This window comes from Arachis ipaensis, chromosome B3, assembly GCF_059453495.1.
Source record: "Arachis ipaensis isolate K30076 ecotype BB chromosome B3, ASM5945349v1, whole genome shotgun sequence".
Classification (NCBI taxonomy): Eukaryota; Viridiplantae; Streptophyta; class Magnoliopsida; order Fabales; family Fabaceae; genus Arachis; species Arachis ipaensis.
This window is the reverse complement of record NC_142438.1, coordinates 109,940,321-109,953,196: the sequence shown is the minus strand read 5'-3', so window position 1 is coordinate 109,953,196 and position 12,876 is coordinate 109,940,321. Positions and strand designations below refer to the sequence as shown.

Sequence of the window (12,876 nt, the reverse complement as noted above, 5' to 3'; positions counted from 1 at the left end):
CACTCCATGTGTTGTACTTGCTACACCATGTGTTCAACGCATGGTTCAACTACACCTCCAGGGCTGCCCAACAAGCCATGCGTCTAACTTGCTAGGCCATGAATCCAACTTGCCCTTCCATGTGTCTAACGCACCATGCACAAAGGCCTCCATGATCTTTGGATCAGGCTTGTGTCCAACGTAAGCTCTCATGCATTTAACGCACATTCATGGGCCACTCCCGGGGATCCTAAATCTTTCACTAATCTCTCTAATCTCAAGTACTTAATTGGATTATTAAAGCTTAAGCACAAGCCCATGATATCTAGCATTGATTGTCAATTATGAAGAGAATCATCAAGAGCTTAACTTGAGAGGAAAAACTCCATGAGAAGAATTAATTAGTTTAGATTTGATTCTATTTTATTTTGAATTAGTTTTAAATTCTGAATTTAGGTTTAGGGTTAACATATTTAAAGGGTGAGAGACACACACATGAGGCTCTCTCCCTCCAACCGTTTTGAATTCATAGTTTTTCTTTCCTTTGCATCATGAGCAACTTATCTTCTCTGTTAAGGTTAGAAGCTCTGTTTATTCTAATGGACTAATGTTATATCTTTTCTACTTTTGATTAATGCTTTGATATTTTCTTAAGAAACAAGTTTTTGTTATTCATCACAAGGGTTTGAATATATTGGAAAATAGTTCTAATCTAAATTAAATTCTATTATTAACTTGGAGGAGTTGGTTATTAGAATTAAGCTAGAAAACTTTTTCTCATAATTCTTTAAGGTTTGAAACTAGGTTTAGTTCTTAAGAATTGTGTGGCTTTGAATCAGTGATCATACCTCACCTCTTATCATAATTAATTGATTAAGGAATTGACGGTTTATTAGATTAAGAGAAATTAAATCACCAAGAGATTGGGGTTTGATCAACTATAATTTTCCATGGATACATCTTTGCATGATCAAAGTAGATAGTGAAAATCATTCTTCCTAAAGTTTAAACATCTCCGAAACCTTAACACTTTTATTCATATTATTTTCTCAACCGTTTTGATATTACTTTCTTAACACTTTCATTTAATTCTCTGTTTTTGATACTGAATACTTCAAAACCCTAATTTTCAATTGTCTGACTAGATTAGTCAGTTAACCATTGCTTGTTTAGTTCATTAATCCTCGTGGGAATGAAAACCATTCACTATGGTATTACTTGAAATGATTCGGTGCACTTGTTAAGTTGTGGTTTTGAAAAATTCCACATTAAGTTTTTGGTGGCATTGTTGGAGATTAATTGAGATTAACAACAAACCAATTAATTAATTACCTAGATTAGACCATTTTTCTTTTTCGTTTATCACCTCACTGAGAATTTCCTTCATTTTGACGTAGGAAATCTCAATTTTTCTTGTTGTCTGTGTGTTTATGCAGGACAATAAGGACACAGAACCTTTCCACTTTAATCCAGAGATTGAGAGAACATTATTTCGAATAAAGAAGAAATCTAGAAATCAAAGAGAAGATGTTGAAGTAGTGGAAGAAGTAGAAGAGTCTGAGGAGCTAGGCACAATGGTAGACAATACAAATAACAATGTCAATGCTAAGAGAACTCTTGGGTCTTTTACCAAATCCACCTCTGGAAGTTGTGGAAGCAGCATAGTAACACCTATTGTGGAGGCCAATAACTTTGAATTGAAGCCTCAACTCATCTCTTTAGTGCAACAAAGTCAATTTAGTGAGAGCCATCAAGAAGATCCAAATTTGTACATCTCTACCTTTTTTCAGATTTGTGACACAGTCAAGACTAATGGAGTTTCTGCTGAAGCTTATCGATTGAGGCTATTCCCATTTTCTGTGAGGGACCAAGCCAAACAGTAGCTCCAGACACAGCTGCTGGAGAGTATATCAACATGGAATAATTTGGTCAATAAATTCCTAACTAAATTCTTTCCACAACAGAAGTTGACAAAGCTGAGACATGATATCCAAACATTCATGTAAAAAGATGGAGAATCTCTTTATGAAGCCTGGGAGAGATACAAAGAGATGCTGAGAAAATGCCCCTAAGATATGTTCTTTGACTGACACTACAAAAAAAAGGTCTATGGCTACGGTGAAAAATCGTGACCAAAGCTAGTGAAAAGGCTGACCATAGGTCTATGGTCACGGTTTTTGACCTATGGTCACGGTTTTTTCACCGTGGCCTATTCTGGCGTGGCCATAGACATATGGCCACGATTTTTTTATCTGTGGTCATGGTTTCTATGGTTACGGTTGTAGTGATCAAATTCTGCCACTTTAGGCCACATTTTTTTATCGTGACCAAAGGCTACTCTATGGTCATGCATAAAAACTGTGACCATAGCTTACTCTATGGTCACCCCTTTATTAAAACTGTGGCCATAACCTAATTTATGGTCATGGTTTTAGCGTGACCGTAGTTTATCTATGGTCACTCTTTTGTAAAACCGCAACCATAGCTTACTCTATAGTCACCCCTGTTTTATACCGTGACCATAGCCTAATCTATGGTCACGATTTTAGCGAGACCATATGTATCTATGGTCACCCTACTTTAAAACCGTGACCATAGCTTAGTCTATGGTCACCCTTTTAGTGAAAATCGTGACCATAGTTTTATCTTTGGTCACGATTTTAGCTCATCTATGGTCACCCCCTTTAAAACCGTGACCATAGCTTGTCTATGGTCACGCCCCTTTAAAACCGTGACCATAGTCTTATCTATGGTCACCCTTCTTTAAAATCGTTACCATAGCCTTATCTATGGTCACGGTTTTTAGCCTACTCTATTTTATGAGATTTATATTTTTTAAAGCATAATCACATCCTAAATTTATGATTAATCACAAAATAAGTCTAAAAATCGGAAATTAAAGAAATCTAGATCGTAAAATTTACATTATAAGTTAGATATATTTTTAGTCCAAACAACACAAATCAAAATACAGTGTAATTTATCCATTACATGTTGAGACCCACTGACGAATAGATTCTTGCTAGTAAAGAATTTTATAAAAATAATCGCATTGTAAGTATAGTTTCTAAACCAGCTGAGAATCCTTTCGTACAAAAGTTTTGGTTGTCACAAGTAACAAACCCCTAATAAAATTGATAACCGAAGTATTGAAATCTCGGGTCGTCTCTCAAGGAATTGCAGGGAGGTGTGTTTATTATTGTTATGGAAAAAGGTATATTTTTGGGTTTTTGAAATAAGGAACAAGTAATTTAAATGGAAAAAAAAATAAATTAATAATTAGAAAAACTCTTGGCAAGATATAAGAACTGGAAATTCCATCCTAGTTATCCTTATCAGGTGTGATGAGAATTGTTTATTGCTCCCACTTAGTTAATCCTTACTAAATAAAGGAAAGTCAAGTGGACTAATCAATTTGATTCTTCAAGTCCTAGTCAACTCCTATGGAAAGACTAGCCTTAGAGGGATCCAAACCAATCAGCAATTTCCAATTTTCAATCAACAGCTGAGTTTGACAACTCAAGTGTCACCAATTACTCAACCAAAGCCAAAAGGGGAAAAATCTACTCGAATAAAAATGCCATTTCATCAATTAAAGCTAAGAATATCATAGATCTGAAATACCTCGAATTGTACTGAATCAAATTAAACATAGGAATCCATAAGCCAATTTTGAAACATAAATAATTAACAAGTAAAAGCATTAGAATAAATAAAAGTAGGAAAGAAACATAAATTAAAGGAAAATTGAACCTGAAATTGGAGAAGCAATCCTAAAACTAAAAGAAATCCTAAATCCTAAAAACCTAAGAGAGAGGAGAGAGCCTCTCTCTCTAGAGAACTACATCTAAAACCTAAATTTATGAATATGAAAGTTGTATGTGGATCGGTTCTCCCACTTTATAGCCTCTAATCTGTGTTTTCTGGGCCGAAAACTGGGTTTGCGCAGATTGCATTTTTTCCAGGTCACGCATCGGCGTGATCCATGCGTGCGCGTTGCCTGTCTTCGGGGAAGTGGTGCGCGGCAGAAGTTGACCAATTAAGAGATTCCATATAAGAGAATAGCGTTGCATGTATAGCTCTTAACCAGCTAAGATCTGCCTCACCAATTTAGAAAGGGTTGTCACAAATTTTAGAAATAAAAATACTGGGAGTATGAGTCCCAGGTCATCTCCCAACGAGTTACAGGAAAGTGTGCTAATTTATTAATCAGAGAATTCTCAGAAAGTTTGAGTTTTGATAATGAGTAATTAAAATAATTGTGAATTAAAGCAATAAAAATAAACTAAGAATAATTATTGATATTCCAAATAAAAGGCCTTGACTGGGGGAATAATTAAGTGGAAGTCCTATCCTTGTTGGAATCTTCTCAAGTGTAGTATAAAGAGGTTGTTGTTCTCACTTGGTTAACCCTTACTGAATAAAGAAAAGTATAGTGATTGAACTAACTCTTACCCGCAAATCCTAGTCCTCTCCATCAGGAAGGTCCAGCGTTAGCAGATACAGAATTAGCCAACAATGTCCAATTTAACTAGGCACTTGAGTATTTCAACTCAAGTGTCTCCTCTTAATCAACCCCCATGTCAAGTAGAGGATCTATTCCATTGACATGAAATTAATAATCATAAATATATAAGAAGACATAATTAAATAGAGAATTAAAATTAATTAAAAATAAAAATAACTCTATATATTAATAAACTCAAAATGTAACATACTTATTTGAATAGAGTCAATAATCAACTGAAAAGAGTAAAGAATAAGGAAACAAACTAAAGTAGTATCTTCACGGAGGTAATGGCACTTCAATATCCACAATCCAAAGCAAAAGCATAAACTACCAATGTAACACTAATCTAGATTCAGATCTAAAACTAAAGTAATCCTAATGTGATGAATCTGAATGTGTGTGGATGCCTTCTTTGAGTCTCTGCATGTTCCCTAGCTTTAGTCTTTGTTTCTGGGCCGAAAACTGGGTCAAAACGCGGCCCGAAATCGCTCCCAGCGTATTCTATTATTTTTGCAGATCGCACAGGTCACGCGTGCGCGTCGTCCACGCGTTCGCGTCATTCAGTGATTTTCCTTGTCACGCGTTTGCGTTATTCGTGCAGACTTCAATCCACGCGTTTGCGTCAGGCACGCATTCGCGTCGTTGCGATTTCTTCTTTTTGCGCGCTCGCGTGGGCCATGCGCTCGCGTCATTGTTCGCTGGTTATCTCCTTGGTTTCTTGTGTTCCTTCCATTTTTGCAAGCTTCCTCTCTACTCTCTAAGCCATTCCTACCCTATGAAGCCTGAAACACTTAACACACAGATCACGGCATCGAATGGGATGAAGGAGAGTTAAAATGTATAGTTAAAAGATCTCTAGGAAGCAAGTTTTCAACCATGGAACAATTTTGGAAAGGAATTGTAATATCATGCTAATCATATGAATAAGTAAGTAAAGACTTGATAAAACCATTCAATTAAACATAATATAAATCATAAAATAGTGGTTTATCAACCTCCCCACACTTAAACATTAGCATGTCCTCATGCTAAACTTAAGGAGATAAAATAAATGAGTAGGGAAATGTAAGAACTCATGAAATGCAATGCAACCTATATATATGAATGCAACTATATGATTCTTGTCTACTTGGTTAAAATAAATAAGCTCTTCAAGACAAACATAAATTTAATTTCACTAACTCGATTTATATAGTAAAAATAGGTAACATTGTAAGAAGACAGCTCATGAAAGCAGGGAACATAGAATTAAGTACTGAACCCTCACTGATAGTGTATGTGCATGGTGCACGAAATTGTGATCTCTAGCAACGGCGCCAAAAACTTGGTACGCACGTTTATAATCTCAAATTCTTTTTCACAACTCCGATACAACTAACCAACAAGTGCACTGGGTCGTCCAAGTAATAAACCTTACGTGAGTAAGGGTTGATCCCACAGATATTGTCGTCTTGAAGCAAGCTATGGTCATCTTGCAAATCTCAGTCAGGCAGATTCAAATGGTTATGGGATTTTGATAATTAAAATATAAATAACAGAAAATAAGATAGAGATACTTATGTAATTCTTTGGTAAGAATTTCAGATAAGCGTATGGAGATACTTTGTTCCTTCTGAATCTCTGTTTTCCTACTGCCTTCATCCAATCATTCATACTCCTTTCCATGGCAAGCTGTATGTTAGGCATCACCGTTGTCAATGGCTACTTCCCGTCCTCTTAGTGAAAATGGTCCAAATGCGCTGTCACCGCACGGCTAATCATCTGTCGGTTCTCGATTCTGTTGGAATACGATCCAGTGATCCTTTTGCGTCTGTCACTACGCTCAACACTCGCGAGTTTGAAGCTCCTCACAGTCATCCCTTCCCAGATCCTACTCGGAATACCACAGACAAGGTTTAGACTTTCCGAATCTCAAGAATGGCCGCCAATAATTCTAGCTTATACCACGAAGACTCCGATCTTTCGGAATGGAGGCTAAGAGATAAACGCTCAATCTAAGGTAGAACGGAAGTGGTTGTCAGGCACGCGTTCATAGGTTGAGAATAGTAATGAGTGTCACGGATCATCATATTCATCATGGTTGAAGTGCAAGTGAATATCTTAGAATAGGAATAAGCTTGAATTGAATAAGAAAATAGTAGTACTTTGCATTAATTCATGAGGAACAGCAGAGCTCCACACCTTAATCTATGGTGTGTAGAAACTCTACCGTTGAAAATACATAAGTGATGAAGGTCCAGGCATGGCCGAATGGCCAGCCCCCTAAACGTGATCTCTGAACATAAAATTATCCAAAGACTAACCAGAGATATGAAATAAATCACTAAAAGTAGTTTTTATACTAAACTAGTTGCTATGGGTTACATAAGATAAGTAAATGATGTAGAAATCCACTTCCGAGCCCACTTGGTGTGTGCTTGGGCTGAGCATTGGGCTTTCATGTGTAGAAACTCTTTTTGGAGTTAAACACCAGGTTGTAGCCTGTTTTTGGCATTTAACTCTGGTTTGCAACCTGTTTCTGCCGTTTAACTCCAGAATAGGGCAGGAAGTTGGCATTTGAACGCCAGTTTACATCGTCAAAACTCGGGCAAAGTATAGACTATTATATATTAATGAAAAGCCCTGGATGTATACTTTCCAACGCAATTGAGACCGCACCAATTGGGTTTTTGTAGCTCCAGAAAATCTATTTCGAGTGCAAGGAGGTCAGAATCCAACAGCATCTGCAGTCCATTTTCAGCCTCTGAATCAGATTTTTGCTCAAGTCCCTCAATTTCAGTCAGAAAATACCTGAAATCATAGAAAAAGACACAAACTCATAGTAAAGTCCAGAAATTTGATTTTTATTCAAAAGCTAATAAAAATATACTAAAAACTAACTAAATCATACTAAAAACTATGTAAAAACAATGCCAAAAAGCGTATAAATTATCCGCTCATCACAACACCAAACTTAAATTGTTGCTTGTCCCCAAGCAACTGAAAATCAAATAGGATAAAAAGAAGAGAATATACTATAAATTTCAAAGTATCACTGAAACTTAGCTCCAATTAAATGAGCGGGACTAGTAGCTTTTTGCCTCTGAACAGTTTTGGCATCTCACTCTATCCTTTGAAGTTCAGAATGATTGGCATCTATAGGAACTCAGAATTCAGATAGTGTCATTGATTCTCTTAGTTCAGTATGTTGATTCTTGAACACAGCTACTTTATGAGTCTTGGCCATGGCCTTAAGCACTTTGTTTTCCAGTATTACCACCGGATATATAAATGCCAGAGACACATAACTCGGTGAACCTTTTCAGATTGTGACTCAGCTTTGCTAGAGTCCCAAATTAGAGGTGTCCAGGGTTCTTAAGTACACTCTTTTTACTTTGAACCACGACTTTAACCGCTCAGTCTCAAGCTTTTCACTTGACACCTTCACGCCACAAGCACATGGTTAGGGACAGCTTGGTTTAGCCGCTTAGGCCAGGATTTTATTCCCTTGGGCCCTTCTATCCATTAATGCTCAAAGCCTTGGATTCTTTTTATTTTACCCTTGCCTTTTGGTTTAAAGGGTTACTGGCTTTTTCTGCTTGCTTTTTCTTTTTTTTTTTCTTTTATTTTCGCCATTTTTTTCGCAAGCCTTGTTATTCACTGCTTTTTCTTGCTTCAAGAATCAATTTTATGATTTTTCAGATTATCAATAACATTTCTCCTTTTTCATCATTCTTTCAAGAGCCAACAAATTTAACATTCATAAACAACAAATTCAAAAGACATATGCACTGTTCAAGCATTCATTCAGAAAACAAAAAGTATTGTCACCACATCAAAATAATTAAACCAATTTCAAGGATGAATTCGAAATTCATGTACTTCTTGTTCTTTTGTAATTAAAGCATTTTTCATTTAAGAAAGGTGATGTATTCATAGGACATTCATAGCTTTAAGACATAGACACTTAAACACTAATGATCATGTAATAAAGACACAAACATAAATAAACATAAAGCATAGTAAACAAAAAAAAAAAAAAAACAGAAAAATAAAGAACAAGGAAATTAAAGAACGGGTCCACCTTAGTGATGTCGGCTAGTTCTTCCTCTTGAAGATCTTATGGAGTGCTTTAGCTCCTCAATGTCTCTTCCTTGCCTTTGTTTCTCCTCCCTCATGGCTCTTTGATCTTCTCTAATTTCATGGAGAATGATGGAGTGCTCTTGGTGCTCCACCCTTAGTTGTCTCATGTTGGAACTTAATTCTCCTAGGGAGGTGTTGATTTTCTCCCAATAGTTTTGTGGAGAAAAGTGCATCCCTTGAGGCATCTCAGGGATTTCATGATGAGGAATTTCCTCATGTTCTTGTTGAGGTCCATGAGTGGGCTCTTTAGTTTGCTCCATTCTCTTTTTAGTGATGGGCTTGTCCTCTTCAATGTGGATGTCTTCATCTATGACAATCCTAGCCGAATTGCAGAGGTGACAAATGAGGTGAGGGAAGGCTAACCTTGCCAAAGTGGAGGACTTGTCAGCCACCTTGTAGAGTTCTTGAGGTATAATCTCATGAACTTTCACTTCCTCCCATATCATGATACTATGGATCATGATAGCCCGATCCACAGTTACTTCGAATCGGTTGCTAGTAGAAATGATAGAGCGTTGGATGAACTCTAACCATCCTCTAGCTACAGGCTTAAGGTCATGCCTTTTCAATTGAACCGGCTTGCCTCTTGAGTCAATTTTCCATTGAGCTCCTTCCTCACATATGTCCATGAGGACTTGGTCCAACCTTTGATCAAAGTTGACCCTTCTAGTGTAGGGGCGTGCGTTTTCTTCCATCATTGGTAAGTTAAACGCCAACCTTACATTTTTCGGACTGAAATCTAAGTATTTCCCCCGAACCATTGTAAGCCAATTCTTTGGATTCGTGTTCATACTTTGATCATGGTTCCTAGTGATCCATGTGTTTGCATAGAACTTTTGAACCATTAAGATTCTGACTTTTTGAATAGGATTGGAGAGTACTTCCCATCCTCTTCTTCTAATCTCTTGTCGAATCTCCGGATAGGGATTACCTTTTTCTTGGCTACAACTTCATAAAAGTGGTCTTGATGGACCTTTGAGATGAATCTCTCCATCTCCCGTGACTCAGAGGTGGAAGCAATTGCCTTCTCTTTCCTCTTTCTTGAGGTTTCTCTGGCCTTAGGTGCCATTAATGGTTATGGAAAAACAAAAAGCAACGCTTTTACCACACAAAACTTAAAATGTTTGCTCGTCCTCGAGCAAAAGAAGAAGAAAAATAGTAGAAGAAGAAGAAAATGGAGGAGATGGAGGGGAAAGTGTATTCGGCCAAGTGGGAGAAGAAATGTTTGTAATGTGTGAAAATGAAGTAGTGGTGAGGGTTTATATAGGGGTGGGGGGAGGGTTAGGTTTCGTGTATTAGGGTTGGGTTTAGGAGGGAAATGGATTTTGAATTTAGAGGTAGGTAGGGTTTTGGGGGAGAGATATGAAAGTGATTGGTGAAGGGTATTTGGAAAAGAGTGTTATGAAAGGGTGTGAAGAGGAGAGAAGAAGAAGTGGGGTAGGTGGGAATCCTGTGGGGTTCACAGATCCTGAGGGGTCAAAGACTTATCATCCTTACTCTATTTAGGTGTGTAAAATGCCCTTAGAGTGCACTTCTGGCGTTAAACGCCAGGTTGCTGCTTGTTTCTGGCGTTTAACGCCAGCTTTTCTCCCATTTCTGGCATTAAACGCCAAGTAGATGCTCTGTTCTGGTGTTAAATGCCAGTTTGGTGCTTGTTTCTGGCGTTTAACGCCAGCTTGATGCTTCTTTCTGGCGTTAAACGCCAGTCTGATGCTTCTTATTGGCGTTTAAATGCCAGTAAGCTCTTCCTCCAGGGTGAGCTATTTTTTATGCTGTTTTTCAACACCAACAAGCGCTTCTTTAATGTCAATAGCTTGACAGTGAGCTCTCATAGAGCCTCACAGATAATCAGAGCAAGGTTGGGGCCTCTCAACACCAAACTTAGAGTTTGGTTGTGGCCTCCCAACACCAAACTTAGAGTTTGAATGTGGGGGTTTTGTTTGACTCTGTATTGAGAGAAGTTTTTCATGCTTCCTCTCCATGGTTACAGAAGGAGAACCTTGAGTCTTGAATACAAGGTAGTCCTCATTCAACTGAAGGACTAACTCTCCTCTGTCAACATCAATCACTACTTTTGATGTGGCTAGGAAGGGTCTGCCAAGGATGATGGATTTATCCTCATCCTTCCTAGTGTCTAGGATTATGAAATCAGCAGGGATGTAAAGGCCTTCAACCTTTACTAGCACGCCCTTTACTAGTCCATAAGCCTGTTTCATTGATTTATCTGCCATCTCTAGTGAGATTCTTGCAGCTTGTACCTCAAAGATTCCCAGTTTCTCCATTACAGAGAGTGGCTGAGGTTTATCCCTAACTCCAGGTCACACAGAGCCTTTTCAAAGGTCATGGTGCCTATGGTACAAGGTATGAAGAATTTTTTGGGATCCGGTTTCTTCTGAGGTAATGTCTGCCTCAGTAATGCACTCAGTTCATTGGTGAACAAGGGGGGTTCATCCTCCCAAGTCTCATTACCAAATAACTTGGCATTCAGCTTCATGATTGCTCCTAGATACTTAGCAACTTGATCTTCAGTGATGTCTTCATCCTCTTCAGAGGAAGAATATTCATCAGAGCTCATGAATGGCAGAAGGAAGTTCAGTGGAATCTCTATGGTCTCAGTATGAGCCTCAGATTCCTTTGGTTCCTCAAAGGAAAACTCCTTTCTATCCAGAGGATGTCCCATGGGGCTTTCCTCATTGAGACTCACGTCCTCCTCACTCTCTCCAGGTTTGGCCATGTTGGTCATGGTTATGACCTTGCACTCTCTCTTGGGGTTTTCTTCTGTATTGCTTGGGAGAGTATTGGGAGGAGTTTCAGTAAACTTCTTACTCAGCTGACCCACCTGTGCCTCCAAATTTCTAATGGAGGACCTTGTTTCATTCATGAAACTTAGTGTGGTCTTGGATAGATCAGAGACTATAGTTGCCAAGCCAGAATGGCTCTGTTCAGAATTCTCTGTCTGTTGCTGAGAAGATGATGGAACAGGCTTGCTATTGCTAAACCTATTTCTTCCACCATTATTATTATTAAAGCCTTGATTAGGCTTCTGTTGATCCTTCCATGAGAAATTTGGGTGATTTCTCCATGAAGGATTATAGGTGTCTCCAAAGGGTTCTCCCATGTAATTCACTTCTGCTATTGCAGGGTTTTCAGGATCATAAGCATCTTCCTCAGAAGTTGCCTCTTTGGTGCTGTTGGATGCATCTTGCAATCCATTCAGACTCTGAGAAATCATATTGACTTGCTGAGTCAATATTTTGTTCTGAGCCAATATGGCATTCAGAGTATCAATTTCAAGAACTCCCTTTTTCTGAGGCGTCCCATTGTTCACAGGATTCCTCTCAGAGGTGTACATGAACTGGTTATTTGCAACCATTTCAATGAGTTCCTGAGCTTCTGCAGGGTTTTCAGATGAAGAGACCCTCCTGCAGAATGGTCCAATGACATTTTTGACAACTCAGACAGACCATCATAGAATATACTTATGATGCTCCATTCTGGAAGCATGTCAGTAGGACACCTTTTGATCAGTTGCTTATATCTTTCCCAAGCTTCATAGAGGGACTCACCTTCCTTCTGTCTGAAGGTTTGGATTTCCACTCTAAGCTTGCTCATCTTTTGAGGTGGAAAGAATTTGGCCAGGAAAGCACTGACCAACTTATCCCAAGAGTTCAGGCTTTTCTTAGGTTGTGAATCTAACCATGTTCTAGCTCTGTCTCTTACAGCAAAAGGGAAAAGCACAAGCCTGTAGACCTCGGGATCAACTCCATTGGTCTTGACAATGTCACAGATTTGCAAGAATTCAGCTAAAAACTGATGAGGATCTTCCATTGGAAGTCCATGAAACTTGCAATTCTGCTGCATTAGAGAAACTAATTGAGGCTTAAGCTCAAAGTTGTTTACTCCAATTGCAGGAATTGATATGCTTCTTCCATAGAAGTTGGAAGAGGGTGCAATAAAGTCACCAAGCATCTTCCTTGCATCTCCACCATTGTTATTAGGTTCGGCCATGTCTCCTTGTTCGAAAATTTCTATCAGGTTCTCTCCAGAGAGTCGTGCCTTAGCTTCCCTTAGCTTCCTCTTCAGAGTCCTTTCAGGTTCAGGGTCAGCTTCAACAAGAATGTTCTTATCCTTGTTCCTACTTATATAAAAAAGAAGAGAATAGAAAAGAAAATATGGAATCCTCTATGTCACAGTATAAAGATTCCTTATGTAAGTAGAAGAAGAGAAGAATAAAAGAAGGAGCAGATAAGAATTTGAACACAGAG

General features: G+C 38.3%; 1 non-coding gene across 1 annotated transcript; it reads left to right on the top strand.

Annotated features, from left to right (window-relative positions):
* The first annotated feature begins 12,109 nt into the window (after positions 1-12,109).
* On the top strand, positions 12,110-12,217 carry LOC148572010 (small nucleolar RNA R71). The gene has a single exon (XR_015908858.1). It is a non-coding gene; the product is annotated as a small nucleolar RNA R71 (small nucleolar RNA).
* Positions 12,218-12,876: the final 659 nt, after the last annotated feature.